Source organism: Myotis daubentonii, chromosome 16, assembly GCF_963259705.1.
Source record: "Myotis daubentonii chromosome 16, mMyoDau2.1, whole genome shotgun sequence".
In the NCBI taxonomy this organism is placed as follows: Eukaryota; Metazoa; Chordata; class Mammalia; order Chiroptera; family Vespertilionidae; genus Myotis; species Myotis daubentonii.
The window spans coordinates 2,085,111-2,102,996 of NC_081855.1; positions in this window are offsets into that span (position 1 = coordinate 2,085,111).

A 17,886-nucleotide genomic window follows, 5' to 3' on the forward strand; every position below is an offset into this window, starting at 1 on the left:
GGAGTTGTAAATATTACCAGTATTTTCGTCATTTCACAGCTTTCCAGTAGAAACTTCCGTGATTAAATACGACAGTAAATGTAGTAAGAATCTATTTACGTGTACTTGAGGTGTTTCTTACACGTTCTTAATCATTTCTGGGAACTATAATTGTGTTTTTTAACAGTTTTTCCAAAATTAGACAGTTTGCTTAGAAGTATTTACTGGAATCGTCACCATTTCAACTGATTCACACAGAAAAACGCCAAAGCCAATCCTCCGTAATTGTAAACATAAACACTATTCTCGTCATTCCAAGGCTTTGGACACCTATTCTGAGCTCTGTAAGCATGAACTCTTAATATTTGAAAGCAAAGTTCCGAGAAAATGCCACCGGAAGGACCCGGAGTTGTAAATATTACCAGTATTTTCTTCATTTCACAGCTTTCCACTGGAAACTTCCGTGATTGAATACGACAGTAAATGTAGTAAGAAGCTATTTACGTGTACTTGAGGTGTTTCTCACACGTTCTTAATCATTTCTGGGAACTATCATTGTGTATTTTAACAGTTTTACCAAAATTAGACAGTATGCTTAGAAGTACTTACCGGAATCGTCACCATTTCAACTGATTCACACAGAAAAACGCCAAAGCCAATCCTCCTTAATTGTAAACATAAACACTATTCTCGTCATTCCAAGGCTTTAGACACCAATTCTGAGCTCTGTAAGCATGAACTCTTAATATTTGAAAGCACAGTCCCCTGAAAACGCCACCGGAAGTACCCGGAGTTGTAAATACTACCAGTATTTTCGTCATTTCACAGCTTTCACCTGGAAACCTCCGTGATTGAATAGGACAGTAAATGTAGTAAGAATCTATTTACGTGTACTTGAGGTGTTTCTTACACGTTCTTAGTCATTTCTGGGAACTATCATTGTGTATTTTAACAGTTTTAACACAATTAGACAGTTTGCTTAGAAGTATTTACCGGAATCGTCACCATTTCAACTGATGCACACAGAAAAACGCCAAAGCCAATCCTCCGTAATTGTAAACATAAACACTATTCTCGTCATTCCAAGGCTTTGGACACCAATTCTGAGCTCTGTAAGCATGAACTCTTAATATTTGAAAGCACAGTCCCGTGAAAACGCCACCGGAAGGACCCGGAGTTGTAAATATTACCAGTATTTTCGTCATTTCACAGCTTTCACCTAGAAACCTCAGTGTTTGAATACGACAGCAAATGTAGTAAGAATCTATTTACGTGTACTTGAGGTGTTTCTTACACGTTCTTAATCATTTCTGGGAACTATCATTGTGTATTTTAACAGTTTTACCAAAATTAGACAGTTTGCTTATCAGTATTTACCAGAATCGTCACCATTTTAACTGATTCACACAAATAAAACGCAAAGCCAATCCTTCTTAATTGTAAACATAAACACTATTATAGTCATTCCAAGGCTTTGGACACCTATTCTGAGCTCTGTAAGCATGAACTCTTAATATTTGAAAGCACAGTCCCGTGAAAACGCCACCGGAAGTACCCGGAGTTGTAAATATTACCAGTATATTCGTCATTTCACAGTTTTACCAAAATTCTGAGCTCTGTAAGCATAAACTCTTAATATTTGAAAGCACAGTCCCGTGAAAACGCCACCGGAAGGATCCGGAGTTGTAAATATTACCAGTATTTTCGTCATTTCACAGCTTTCCAGTAGAAACTTCCGTGATTGAATACGACAGTAAATGTAGTAAGAATCTATTTACGTGTACTTGAGGTGTTTCTTACACGTTCTTAGTCATTTCTGGGAACTATCATTGTGTATTTTAACAGTTTTAACACAATTAGACAGTTTGCTTAGAAATATTTACCGGAATCCTCACCATTTTAACTGATTCACACGAAAAAACGCCAAAGCCAATCCTCCTTAATTGTAAACAGAAACACTATTCTCGTCATTCCAAGGCTTTAGACACCAATTCTGAGCTCTGTAAGCATGAACTCTTAATATTTGAAAGCACAGTCCCCTGAAAACGCCACCGGAAGTACCCGGAGTTGTAAATACTACCAGTATTTTCGTCATTTCACAGCTTTCACCTGGAAACCTCTGTGATTGAATAGGACAGTAAATGTAGTAAGAATCTATTTACGTGTACATGAGGTGTTTCTTACACGTTCTTAATCATTTCTGGGAACGACCATTGTGTATTTTAACAGTTTTAACACAATTAGACAGTTTGCTTATCAGTATTTACCAGAATCGTCACCATTTTAACTGATTCACACAAATAAAACGCAAAGCCAATCCTTCTTAATTGTAAACATAAACACTATTCTAGTCATTCCAAGGCTTTGGACACCTATTCTGAGCTCTGTAAGCATGAACTCTTAATATGTGAAAGCACAGTCCCGTGAAAACGCCACCGGAAGTACCCGGAGTTGTAAATATTACCAGTATATTCGTCATTTCACAGTTTTACCAAAATTCTGAGCTCTGTAAGCATAAACTCTTAATATTTGAAAGCACAGTCCCATGAAAACGCCACCGGAAGGATCCGGAGTTGTAAATATTACCAGTATTTTCGTCATTTCACAGCTTTCCAGTAGAAACTTCCGTGATTAAATACGACAGTAAATGTAGTAAGAATCTATTTACGTGTACTTGAGGTGTTTCTTACACGTTCTTAATCATTTCTGGGAACTATAATTGTGTTTTTTAACAGTTTTTCCAAAATTAGACAGTTTGCTTAGAAGTATTTACTGGAATCGTCACCATTTCAACTGATTCACACAGAAAAACGCCAAAGCCAATCCTCCGTAATTGTAAACATAAACACTATTCTCGTCATTCCAAGGCTTTGGACACCTATTCTGAGCTCTGTAAGCATGAACTCTTAATATTTGAAAGCAAAGTTCCGAGAAAATGCCACCGGAAGGACCCGGAGTTGTAAATATTACCAGTATTTTCTTCATTTCACAGCTTTCCACTGGAAACTTCCGTGATTGAATACGACAGTAAATGTAGTAAGAAGCTATTTACGTGTACTTGAGGTGTTTCTCACACGTTCTTAATCATTTCTGGGAACTATCATTGTGTATTTTAACAGTTTTACCAAAATTAGACAGTATGCTTAGAAGTACTTACCGGAATCGTCACCATTTCAACTGATTCACACAGAAAAACGCCAAAGCCAATCCTCCTTAATTGTAAACATAAACACTATTCTCGTCATTCCAAGGCTTTAGACACCAATTCTGAGCTCTGTAAGCATGAACTCTTAATATTTGAAAGCACAGTCCCCTGAAAACGCCACCGGAAGTACCCGGAGTTGTAAATACTACCAGTATTTTCGTCATTTCACAGCTTTCACCTGGAAACCTCCGTGATTGAATAGGACAGTAAATGTAGTAAGAATCTATTTACGTGTACTTGAGGTGTTTCTTACACGTTCTTAGTCATTTCTGGGAACTATCATTGTGTATTTTAACAGTTTTAACACAATTAGACAGTTTGCTTAGAAGTATTTACCGGAATCGTCACCATTTCAACTGATGCACACAGAAAAACGCCAAAGCCAATCCTCCGTAATTGTAAACATAAACACTATTCTCGTCATTCCAAGGCTTTGGACACCAATTCTGAGCTCTGTAAGCATGAACTCTTAATATTTGAAAGCACAGTCCCGTGAAAACGCCACCGGAAGGACCCGGAGTTGTAAATATTACCAGTATTTTCGTCATTTCACAGCTTTCACCTAGAAACCTCAGTGTTTGAATACGACAGCAAATGTAGTAAGAATCTATTTACGTGTACTTGAGGTGTTTCTTACACGTTCTTAATCATTTCTGGGAACTATCATTGTGTATTTTAACAGTTTTACCAAAATTAGACAGTTTGCTTATCAGTATTTACCAGAATCGTCACCATTTTAACTGATTCACACAAATAAAACGCAAAGCCAATCCTTCTTAATTGTAAACATAAACACTATTATAGTCATTCCAAGGCTTTGGACACCTATTCTGAGCTCTGTAAGCATGAACTCTTAATATTTGAAAGCACAGTCCCGTGAAAACGCCACCGGAAGTACCCGGAGTTGTAAATATTACCAGTATATTCGTCATTTCACAGTTTTACCAAAATTCTGAGCTCTGTAAGCATAAACTCTTAATATTTGAAAGCACAGTCCCGTGAAAACGCCACCGGAAGGATCCGGAGTTGTAAATATTACCAGTATTTTCGTCATTTCACAGCTTTCCAGTAGAAACTTCCGTGATTGAATACGACAGTAAATGTAGTAAGAATCTATTTACGTGTACTTGAGGTGTTTCTTACACGTTCTTAATCATTTCTGGGAACTATCATTGTGTATTTTAACAGTTTTACCAAAATTAGACAGTTTGCTTAGAAGTATTTACTGGAATCGTCACCATTTCAACTGATTCACACAGAAAAACGCCAAAGCCAATCCTCCTTAATTGTAAACATAAACACTATTCTCGTCATTCCAAGGCTTTAGACACCAATTCTGAGCTCTGTAAGCATGAACTCTTAATATTTGAAAGCACAGTCCCGTGAAAACGCCACCGGAAATACCCAGAGTTGTAAATATTACCAGTGTTTTCTTCATTTCACAGCTTTCTACTGGAAACCTCCATCATTGAATAGGACAGTAAATGTAGTAAGAATCTATTTACGTGTACTTGAGGTGTTTCTTACACGTTCTTAATCATTTCTGGGAACTATCATTGTGTATTTTAACAGTTTTACCAAAATCAGACAGTATGCTTAGAAGTATTTACCGGAATCGACACCATTTTAACTGATTCACACAAATAAAACGCCAAAGACAATTCTCCTTAATTGTAAACATAAACACTATTCTAGTCATTCCAAGGCTTTGGACACCTATTCTGAGTTCTGTAAGCATGAACTCTTAATATTTGAAAACACAGTCCCGTGAAAACGCCACCGGAAGTACCCGGAGTTGTAAATACTACCAGTATTTTCATCATTTCACAGCTTTCACCTGGAAACCTCGGTGATTATATAGGACAGTAAATGTAGTAAGAATCTATTTACGTGTACTTGAGGTGTTTCTTACACGTTCTTAATCATTTCTGGGAACTACCATTGTGTATTTTAACAGTTTTAACACAATTAGACAGTTTGCTTATCAGTATTTACCGGAATCGTCACCATTTTAACTGATTCACACAAATAAAACGCAAAGCCAATCCTTCTTAATTGTAAACATAAACACTATTCTAGACATTCCAAGGCTTTGGACACCTATTCTGAGCTCTGTAAGCATGAACTCTTAATATGTGAGAGCACAGTCCCGTGAAAACGCCACCGGAAGTACCCGGAGTTGAAAATATTACCGGTATATTCGTCATTTCACAGTTTTACCAAAATTCTGAGCTCTGTAAGCATAAACTCTTAATATTTGAAAGCACAGTCCCCTGAAAACGCCACCGGAAGGAACCGGAGTTGTAAATATTACCAGTATTTTCGTCATTTCACAGCTTTCCAGTAGAAACTTCCGTGATTGAATACGACAGTAAATGTAGTAAGAATCTATTTACGTGTACTTGAGGTGTTTCTTACACGTTCTTAATCATTTCTGGGAACTATCATTGTGTATTTTAACAGTTTTACCAAAATTAGACAGTTTGCTTAGAAGTATTTACTGGAATCGTCACCATTTCAACTGATTCACACAGAAAAACGCCAAAGCCAATCCTCCTTAATTGTAAACATAAACACTATTCTCGTCATTCCAAGGCTTTGGACACCAATTCTGAGCTCTGTAAGCATGAACTCTTAATATTTGAAAGCACAGTCCCGTGAAAACGCCACCGGAAGTACCCAGAGTTGTAAATATTACCAGTGTTTTCCTCATTTCACCGCTTTCTACTGGAAACCTCCATCACTGAATGGGACAGTAAATGTAGTAAGAATCTACGTGTACGTGAGGTGTTTCTTACACGTTCTTAATCATTTTGTGAACTATCATTGTGTATTTTAACAGTTTTACCAAAATTAGACAGTTTGCTTATCACTATTTACCGGAATCGTCACCATTTTAACTGATTCACACAAATAAAACGCCAAAGCCAATCCTTCTTAATTGTAAACATAAACACTATTCTAGTCATTCCAAGGCTTTGGACACCTATTCTGAGCTCTGTAAGCATGAACTCTTAATATGTGAAAGCACAGTCCCGTAAAAACGCCACTGGAAGTACCCGGAGTTGTAAATATTACGAGTAATTTAGTCATTTCACAGTTTTACCAAAATTCTGAGCTCTGTAAGCATGAACTCTTAACATTTGAAAGCACAGTCCCGTGAAAACGCCACCGGAAGGACCCGGAGTTGTAAATATTACCAGTATTTTCGTCATTTCACAGCTTTCACCTGGAAACCTCAGTGTTTGAATACGACAGCAAATGTAGTAAGAATCTATTTACGTGTACTTGAGGTGTTTCTTACACGTTCTTAATCATTTTGGTAATATCATTGTGTATTTTAACAGTTTTACAAAAATTAGACAGTTTGCTTAGAAGTATTTACCGGAATCGTCACCATTTTAAGTGATTCACACGAAAAAACACCAAAGCCAATCCTCCTTAATTGTAAACAGAAACACTATTCTCGTCATTCCAAGGCTTTAGACACCAATTCTGATCTCTGTAAGCATGAACTCTCAATATTTGAAAGCACAGTCCCGTGAAAACTCCACCGGAAGTACCCAGAGTTGTAAATATTACCAGTGTTTTCGTCATTTCACAGCTTTCTACTGGAAACCTCCATCATTGAATAGGACAGTAAATGTAGTAAGAATCTATTTACGTGACCTTGAGGTGTTTCTTACACGTTCTTAATCATTTCTGGGAACTATCATTGTGTATTTTAACAGTTTTACCAAAATTAGACAGTTTGCTTATCAGTATTTACCGGAATCGTCACCATTTTAACTGATTCACACAAATAAAACGCCAAAGCCATTCCTTCTTAATTGTAAACATAAACAATATTCTCGTCATTCCAAGGCTTTGGACAACTATTCTGAGCTCTGTAAGCATGAACTCTAATATGTGAAAGCACAGTCCCGTTAAAAGGCCACCGGAAGTACCCGGAGTTGTAAATATTACCAGTATATATGTCATTTCACAGTTTTACCAAAATTCTGAGCTCTGTAAGCATAAACTCTTAATATTTGAAAGCACAGTCCCGTGAAAACGCCACCGGAAGGATCCGGAGTTGTAAATATTACCAGTATTTTCGTCATTTCCAGCTTTCCAGTGGAAAATTCCGTGATTGAATACAACAGTAAATGTAGTAAGAATCTATTTACGTGTACTTGAGGTGTTTCTTACACGTTCTTAATCATTTCTGGGAACTATCATTGTGTATTTTAACAGTTTTACCAAAATTAGACAGTTTGCTTAGAAGTATTTACTGGAATCGTCACCATTTCAACTGATTCACACAGAAAAACGCCAAAGCCAATCCTCCTTAAATGTAAACATAAACACTATTCTCGTCATTCCAAGGCTTTAGATACCATTTCTGAGCTCTGTAAGCATGAACTGTTAATATTTGAAAGCACAGTCCCGTGAAAACGCCACCCGAAGTACCCAGAGTTGGAAATATTACCAGTGTTTTCGTCATTTCACAGCTTTCTACTGGAAACCTCCATCATTGAATAGGACAGTAAATGTAGTAAGAATCTATTTAGGTGTCCTTGAGGTGTTTCTTAGACGTTCTTAATCATTTCTGGGAACTATCATGGTGTATTTTAACAGTTTTACCAAAATTAGACAGTTTGCTTAGAAGTATTTACCGGAATCGTCACCATTTCAACTGATTCACACAGAAAAACGCCAAAGCCAATCCTCCTTAATTGTAAACAGAAACACTATTCTCGTCATTCCAAGGCTTTGGCCACCTATTCTGAGCTCTGTAAGCATGAACTCTTAATATTTGAAAGCACAGTCCCCTGAAAACGCCACCGGAAGTGCCCGGAGTTGTAAATATTACCAGTATTTTCGTCATTTCACAGCTTTCACCTGCAAACCTCCGTGATTGAATAGGACAGTAAATGTAGTAAGAATCCATTTACGTGTACTTGAGGTGTTTCTTACACGTTCTTAGTCATTTCTGGGAACTATCATTGTGTATTTTAACAGTTTTAACACAATTAGACAGTTTGCTTAGAAGTATTTACCGGAATCGTCACCATTTTAACTGATTCACACAAAAAAACACCAAAGCCAATCCTCCTTAATTGTAAACGAAAACACTATTCTCGTCATTCCAAGGCTTTAGACACCAATTCTGAGCTCTGTAAGCATGAACTCTTAATTAATATTTGAAAGCACACTTCTTTGAAAACGCCACCGGAAATACCCAGAGTTGTAAATATTACCAGTATTTTCGTCATTTCACAACTTTCTACTGGAAACCTCCATCATTGAATAGGACAGTAAATGTAGTAAGAATCTATTTATGTGTACTTGAGGTGTTTCTTACACGTTCTTAATCATTTTGGGAATATCATTGTGTATTTTAACAGTTTTACAAAAATTAGACAGTTTGCTTAGAAGTATTTACCGGAATCGTCACCATTTTAACTGATTAACTCAAAAAAACGCCAAAGCCAATTCTCCTTAATTGTAAACAGAAACACTATTCTCGTCATTCCAAGGCTTTAGACACCAATTCTGATCTCTGTAAGCATGAACTCTTAAGCCAATCCTCCTTAATTGTAAACAGAAACACTATTCTCGTCATTCCAAGGCTTTAGACACCTATTCTGAGCTCTGTAAGAATGAACTCTTAATATGTGAAAGCACAGTCCCGTGAAAACGCCACCGGAAGTACCCGGAGTTGTAAATATTACCAGTATATTCGTCATTTCACAGTTTTTCCAAAATTCTGAGCTCTGTAAGCATAAACTCTTAATATTTGAAAGCACAGTCCCGTGAAAACGCCACCGGAAGGATCCAGAGTTGTAAATATTACCGGTATTTTCGTCATTTCACAGCTTTCCAGTAGAAACTTCCGTGATTGAATACGACAGTAAATGTAGTAAGAATCTATTTACGTGTAGTTGAGGTGTTTCTTACACGTTCTTAATCATTTCTGGGAACTATCATTGTGTATTTTAACAGTTTTACCAAAATTAGACAGTTTGCTTAGAAGTATTTACTGGAATCGTCACCATTTCAACTGATTCACACAGAAAAACGCCAAAGCCAATCCTCCTTAATTGTAAACATAAACACTATTCTCGTCATTCCAAGGCTTTAGATACCATTTCTGAGCTCTGTAAGCATGAACTGTTAATATTTGAAAGCACAGTCCCGTGAAAACTCCACCCGAAGTACCCAGAGTTGTAAATATTACCAGTGTTTTCGTCATTTCACAGCTTTCTACTGGAAACCTCCATCATTGAATAGGACAGTAAATGTAGTAAGAATCTATTTAGGTGTCCTGGAGGTGTTTCTTAGACGTTCTTAATCATTTCTGGGAACTATCATGGTGTATTTTAACAGTTTTACCAAAATTAGACAGTTTGCTTAGAAGTATTTACCGGAATCGTCACCATTTCAACTGATTCACACAGAAAAACGCCAAAGCCAATCCTCCTTAATTGTAAACAGAAACACTATTCTCGTCATTCCAAGGCTTTGGCCACCTATTCTGAGCTCTGTAAGCATGAACTCTTAATATTTGAAAGCACAGTCCCCTGAAAACGCCACCGGAAGTGCCCGGAGTTGTAAATATTACCAGTATTTTCGTCATTTCACAGCTTTCACCTGCAAACCTCCGTGATTGAATAGGACAGTAAATGTAGTAAGAATCCATTTACGTGTACTTGAGGTGTTTCTTACACGTTCTTAGTCATTTCTGGGAACTATCATTGTGTATTTTAACAGTTTTAACACAATTAGACAGTTTGCTTAGAAGTATTTACCGGAATCGTCACCATTTTAACTGATTCACACGAAAAAACACCAAAGCCAATCCTCCTTAATTGTAAACAGAAACACTATTCTCGTCATTCCAAGGCTTTAGACACCAATTCTGAGCTCTGTAAGCATGAACTCTTAATATTTGAAAGCACAGTCCCGTGAAAACGCCACCGGAAGTACCCAGAGTTGTAAATATTACCAGTATTTTCGTCATTTCACAGCTTTCTTCTGGAAACCTCCATCATTGAATAGGACAGCAAACGTAGTAAGAATCTATTTATGTGTACTTGAGGTGTTTCTTACACGTTCTTAGTCATTTCTGGGAACTATCATTGTGTATTTTAACAGTTTTAACACAATTAGACAGTTTGCTTAGAAGTATTTACCGGAATCGTCACCATTTCAACTGATTCACACAGAAAAACGCCAAAGCCAATCCTCCTTAATTGTAAACAGAAACACTATTCTCGTCATTCCAAGGCTTTAGACACCAATTCTGAGCTCTGTAAGCATGAACTCTTAATATTTGAAAGCACAGTCCCGTGAAAACGCCACCGGAAGTACCCGGAGTTGTAAATACTACCAGTATTTTCGTCATTTCACAGCTTTCTACTGGAAACCTCCATCATTGAATAGGACAGTAAATGTAGTAAGAATCTATTTATGTGTACTTGAGGTTTTTCTTCCACGTTCTTAATCATTTCTGGGAACTATCATTGTGTATTTTAACAGTTTTACCAAAATTAGACAGTTTGCTTAGAAGTATTTACCGGAATCGTCACCATTTCAACTGATTCACACAGAAAAACGCCAAAGCCAATCCTCCTTAATTGTAAACATAAACACTGTTCTCACATTCCAAGGCTTTGGCCACCGATTCTGAGCTCTGTAAGCATGAACTTTTAATATTTGAAAGCACAGTCCCCTGAAAACGCCACCGGAAGTACCCGGAGTTGAAAATACTACCAGTATTTTCGTCATTTCACAGCTTTCACCTGGAAACCTCTTTGATTGAATAGGAGAGTAAATGTAGTAAGAATCTATTTACGTGTACTTGAGGTGTTTCTTACACGTTCTTAATCATTTCTGGGAACTACCATTGTATATTTTAACAGTTTTAACAGAATTAGACAGTTTGCTTAGAAGTATTTCCCGGAATCGTCACCATTTCAACTGATTCACACAGAAAAACGCAAAGCCAATCCTCCGTAATTGTAAACATAAACACTATTCTAGTCATTCCAAGGCTTTGGACACCTCTTCTGAGCTCTGTAAGCATGAACTCTTAATATTTGAAAACACAGTTCCGTGAAAACGCCACCGGAAGGACCCGGTGTTGTAAATATTACCAGTATTTTAGTCATTTCACAGTTTTACCAAAATTGTGAGCTCTGTAAGCATGAACTCTTAATATTTGAAAGCACAGTCCCGTGAAAACGCCACCGGAAGGACCCGCAGTTGTAAATATTACCAGTATTTTCGTCATTTCACAGCTTTCTACTGGAAACCTCCATCATTGAATAGGACAGCAAACGTAGTAAGAATCTATTTACGTGTACTTGAGGTGTTTCTTACACGTTTATAATCATTTCTGGGAACTATCATTGTGTATTTTAACTGTTTTACAAAAATTAGACAGTTTGCTTAGAAGTATTTACCGTCATCGTCACCATTTTAACTGAATAACACAAAAAAACGCCAAAGCCAATCCTCCTTAATTGTAAACAGAAACACTATTCTCGTCATTCCAAGGCTTTAGACACCAATTCTGATCTCTGTAAGCATGAACTCTTAATATTTGAAAGCACAGTCCCCTGAAAACGCCACTGGAAGTACCCAGAGTTGTAAATATTACCAGTATTTTCGTCATTTCACAGCTTTCTAATGGAAACCTCCATCATTGAATAGGACAGTAAATGTAGTAAGAATCTATTTACGTGTACTTGAGGTGTTTCTTACAAGTTCTTAATCATTTCTGGGAACTATCGTTGTGTATTTTAACAGTTTTACCAAAATTAGACAGTTTGCTTAGAAGTATTTACTGGAATCGTCACCATTTCAAATGATTCACACAGAAAAACGCCAAAGCCAATCCTCCTTAATTGTAAACATAAACACAATTCTCGTCATTCCAAGGCTTTAGACACCAATTCTGAGCTCTGTAAGCATGAACTCTTAATATTTGAAAGCACAGTCCCGTGAAAACGCCACCGGAAATACCCAGAGTTGTAAATATTACCAGTGTTTTCTTCATTTCACAGCTTTCTACTGGAAACCTCCATCATTGAATAGGACAGTAAATGTAGTAAGAATCTATTTACGTGTACTTGAGGTTTTTCTTACACGTTCTTAATCATTTCTGGGAACTATCATTGTGTATTTTAACAGTTTTACCAAAATCAGACAGTTTGCTTAGAAGTATTTACCGGATTCGACACCCTTTTAACTGATTCACACAAATAAAACGCCAAAGACAATTCTCCTTAATTGTAAACATAAACACTATTCTAGTCATTCCAAGGCTTTGGACACCTATTCTGAGTTCTGTAAGCATGAACTCTTAATATTTGAAAACACAGTCCCATGAAAACGCCACCGGAAGTACCCGGAGTTGTAAGTACTACCAGCATTTTCGTCATTTCACAGCTTTCACCTGGAAACCTCTGTGATTATATAGGACAGTAAATGTAGTAAGAATCTATTTACGTGTACTTGAGGTTTTTCTTACACGTTCTTAATCATTTCTGGGAACTATCATTGTGTATTTTAACAGTTTTACCAAAATCAGACAGTTTGCTTAGAAGTATTTACCGGAATCGACACCCTTTTAACTGATTCACACAAATAAAACGCCAAAGAAAATTCTCCTTAATTGTAAACATAAACACTACTCTAGTCATTCCAAGGCTTTGGACACCTATTCTGAGTTCTGTAAGCATGAACTCTTAATATTTGAAAACACAGTCCCGTGAAAACGCCACCGGAAGTACCCGGAGTTGTAAATACTACCAGCATTTTCGTCATTTCACAGCTTTCACCTGGAAACCTCTGTGATTATATAGGACAGTAAATGTAGTAAGAATCTATTTACGTGTACTTGAGGTGTTTCTTACACGTTCTTAATCATTTCTGGGAACTACCATTGTGTATTTTAACAGTTTTAACACAATTAGACAGTTTGCTTATCAATATTTACCGGAATCGTCACCATTTTAACTGATTCACACAAATAAAACGCAAAGCCAATCCTTCTTAATTGTAAACATAAACACTATTCTAGACATTCCAAGGCTTTGGACACCTATTCTGAGCTCTGTAAGCATGAACTCTTAATATGTGAAAGCACAGTCCCGTGAAAACGCCACCGGAAGTACCCGGAGTTGAAAATATTACCGGTATATTCGTCATTTCACAGTTTTACCAAAATTCTGAGCTCTGTAAGCATAAACTCTTAATATTTGAAAGCACAGTCCCCTGAAAACGCCACCGGAAGGATCCGGAGTTGTAAATATTACCAGTATTTTCGTCATTTCACAGCTTTCCAGTAGAAACTTCCGTGATTGAATACGACAGTAAATGTAGTAAGAATCTATTTACGTGTACTGGAGGTGTTTCTTACACGTTCTTAATCATTTCTGGGAACTATCATTGTGTATTTTAACAGTTTTACCAAAATTAGACAGTTTGCTTAGAAGTATTTACTGGAATCGTCACCATTTCAACTGATTCACACAGAAAAACGCCAAAGCCAATAGTCCTTAATTGTAAACATAAACACTATTCTCGTCATTCCAAGGCTTTAGACACCAATTCTGAGCTCTGTAAGCATGAACTCTTAATATTTGAAAGCACAGTCCCGTGAAAACACCACCGGAAGTACCCGGAGTTGTAAGTATTACCAGTGTTTTCGTCATTTCACAGCTTTCTACTGGAAACCTCCATCATTGAATAGGACAGTAAATGTAGTAAGAATCTATTTACGTGTCCTTGAGGTGTTTCTTACACGTTCTTAATCATTTCTGGGAACTATCATTGTGTATTTTAACAGTTTTACCAAAATTAGACAGTTTGCTTATCAGTATTTACCGGAATCGTCACCATTTTAACTGATTAACACAAAAAAACGCCAAAGCCAATCCTCCTTAATTGTAAACAGAAACACTATTCTCGTCATTCCAAGGCTTTAGACACCAATTCTGATCTCTGTGAGCATGAACTCTTAATATTTGAAAGCACAGTCCCGTGAAAACGCCACCGGAAATACCCAGAGTTGTAAATATTATCAGTATTTTCGTCATTTCACAGCTTTCTACTGGAAACTTCTGTGATTGAATACGACAGTAAATGTAGTGAGAATCTATTTACGTGTACTTGAGGTGTTTCTTACACGTTCTTAATCATTTCTGGGAATTATCATTGTGTATTTTAACAGTTTTACCAAAATTAGACAGTTTGCTTAGAAGTATTTACCGGAATCGACACCCTTTTAACTGATTCACACAAATAAAACGCCAAAGAAAATTCTCCTTAATTGTAAACATAAACACTATTCTAGTCATTCCAAGGCTTTGGAAACCTATTCTGAGTTCTGTAAGCATGAACTCTTAATATTTGAAAACACAGTCCCGTGAAAACGCCACCGGAAGTACCCGGAGTTTTAAATACTACCAGTATTTTCGTCATTTCACAGTTTTCTCCTGGAAACCTCTATGATTGAATAGGACAGTAAATGTAGTAAGAATCTATTTACGTGTACTTGAGGTGTTTCTTACACGTTCTTAATCATTTCTGGGAACTACCATTGTGTATTTTAACAGTTTTAACACAATTAGACAGTTTGCTTATCAGTATTTACCGGAATCGTCACCATTTTAACTGATTCACACAAATAAAACGCAACGCCAATCCTTCTTAATTGTAAACATAAACACTATTCTAGTCATTCCAAGGCTTTGGACACCTATTCTGAGCTCTGTAAGATTGAACTCTTAATATGTGAAAGCACAGTCCCGTGAAAACGCCACAGGAAGTACCCGGAGTTGTAAATATTACCAGTATATTCGTCATTTCACAGTTTTACCAAAATTCTGAGCTTTGTAAGCATAAACTCTTAATATTTGAAAGCACAGTCCCGTGAAAACGCCACCGGAAGGATCCGGAGTTGTAAATATTACCAGTATTTTCGTCATTTCACAGCTTTCCAGTGAAACTTCCGTGATTGAATATGACAGTAAATGTAGTAAGAATCTATTTACGTGTACTTGAGGTGTTTCTTACACATTCTTAATCATTTCTGGGAACTATCATTGTGTATTTTAACAGTTTTACCAAAATTAGACAGTTTGCTTAGAAGTATTTACTGGAATCGTCACCATTTCAACAGATTCACACAGAAAAACGCCAAAGCCAATCCTCCTTAATTGTAAATATAAACACTATTCTCGTCATTCCAAGGCTTTAGACACCAATTCTGAGCTCTGTAAGCATGAACTCTTAATATTTGAAAGCACAGTCCCGTGAAAACGCCACCGGAAGGACACGCAGTTGTAAATATTACCAGTATTTTCGTCATTTCACAGCTTTCTACTGGAAACCTCCATCATTGAATAGGACAGCAAACGTAGTAAGAATCTATTTACGTGTACTTGAGGTGTTTCTTACACGTTCTTAATCATTTCTGGGAACTACCATTGTGTATTTTAACAGTTTTAACACAATTAGACAGTTTGCTTATCAGTATTTACCGGAATCATCACCATTTTAACTAATTCACACAAATAAAACGCAAAGCCAGTCCTTCTTAATTGTAAAAATAAACACTATTCAAGTCATTCCAAGGCTTTGGACACCTATTCTGAGCTCTGTAAGCATGAACTCTTAATATGTGAAAGCACAGTCCCGTGAAAACGCCACCGGAAGTACCCGGAGTTGAAAATATTACCGGTATATTTGTCATTTCACAGTTTTACCAAAATTCTGAGCTCTGTAAGCATAAACTCTTAATATTTGAAAGCACAGTCCCCTGAAAACGCCACCGGAAGGATCCGGAGTTGTAAATATTACCAGTATTTTCGTCATTTCACAGCTTTCCAGTAGAAAATTCCGTGATTGAATACGACAGTAAATGTAGTAAGAATCTATTTACGTGTACTTGAGGTGTTTCTTACACGTTCTTAATCATTTCTGGGAACTATCATTGTGTATTTTAACAGTTTTACCAAAATTAGACAGTTTGCTTATCAGTATTTACCGGAATCGTCACCCTTTTAACTAATTCACACAAATAAAACGCCAAAGCCAATCCTTCTTAATTGCAAACATAAACACCATTCTAGTCATTCCAAGGCTTTGGACACCTATTCTGAGCTCTGTAAGCATGAACTCTTAATATGTGAAAGCACAGACCCGTGAAAACGCCACCGGAAGTAACCGGAGTTGTAAGTATTACCAGTATTTTAGTCATTTCACAGTTTTACCAATATTCTGAGCTCTGTAAGCATGAAGTCTTAATATTTGAAAGCACAGTTCCATGAAAACGCCACCGGAAGGACCCGGAGTTGTAAATATTCCCAGTATTTTCGTCATTTCACAGCTTTCCCCTGGAAACTTCCGTGATTGAATACGACAGTAAATGTAGTAAGAATCTATTTACGTGTACTTGAGGTGTTTCTTACACGTTCTTAGTCATTTCTGGGAACTATCATTGTGTATTTTAACAGTTTTACCAAAATTAGACAGTTTGCTTAGAAGTATTTAGCGGAATCGTCACCATTTTAACTGATTCACACGAAAAAACGCCAAAGCCAATTCTCCTTAATTGTAAACAGAAACACTATTCTCGTCATTCCAAGGCTTTAGACACCAATTCTGAGCTCTGTAAGCACGAACTCTTAATATTTGAAAGCACAGTCCCGTGAAAACGCCACTGGAAGTACCCACAGTTGTAAATATTACCAGTATTTTCATCATTTCACAGCTTTCTAATGGAAACCTCCATCATTGAATAGGACAGTAAATGTAGTAAGAATCTATTTACGTGTACTTGAGGTGTTTCTTACACGTTCTTAATCATTTCTGGGAACTATCATTGTGTATTTTAACAGTTTTACCAAAATTAGACAGTTTGCTTAGAAGTATTTACCGGAATCGTCACCATTTCAACTGATTCACACAGAAAAACGCCAAAGCCAATCCTCCTTAATTGTAAACAGAAACACTATTCTCGTCATTCCAAGGCTTTAGACACCAATTCTGAGCTCTGTAAGCATGAACTCTTAATATTTGAAAGCACAGTCCCGTGAAAACGCCACCGGAAGTACCCGGAGTTGTAAATACTACCAGTATTTTCGTCATTTCACAGGTTTCTACTGGAAACCTCTATCATTGAATAGGACAGTAAATGTAGTAAGAATCTATTTACGTGTACTTGAGGTGTTTCTTACACGTTCTTAATCATTTCTGGGAAATATCATTGTGTAATTTAACAGTTTTTCCAAAATCAGACAATTTGCTTAGAAGTATTTACCGGAATCGACACCCTTTTAACTGATTCACACAAATAAAAAGCCAAAGACAATTCTCCTTAATTGTAAACATAAACAATATTCTAGTCATTCCAAGGCTTTGGACACCTATTCTGAGTTCTGTAAGCATGAACTCTTAATATTTGAAAACACAGTCCCGTGAAAACGCCACCGGAAGTACCCGGAGTTGTAAATACTACCAGTATTTTCCTCATTTCACAGCTTTCACCTGGAAACCTCTGTGATTATATAGGACAGTAAATGTAGTAAGAATCTATTTACGTGTACTTGAGGTGTTTCTTACACGTTCTTAATCATTTCTGGGAACTACCATTGTGTATTTTAACAGTTTTAACACAATTAGACAGTTTGCTTATCAGTATTTAC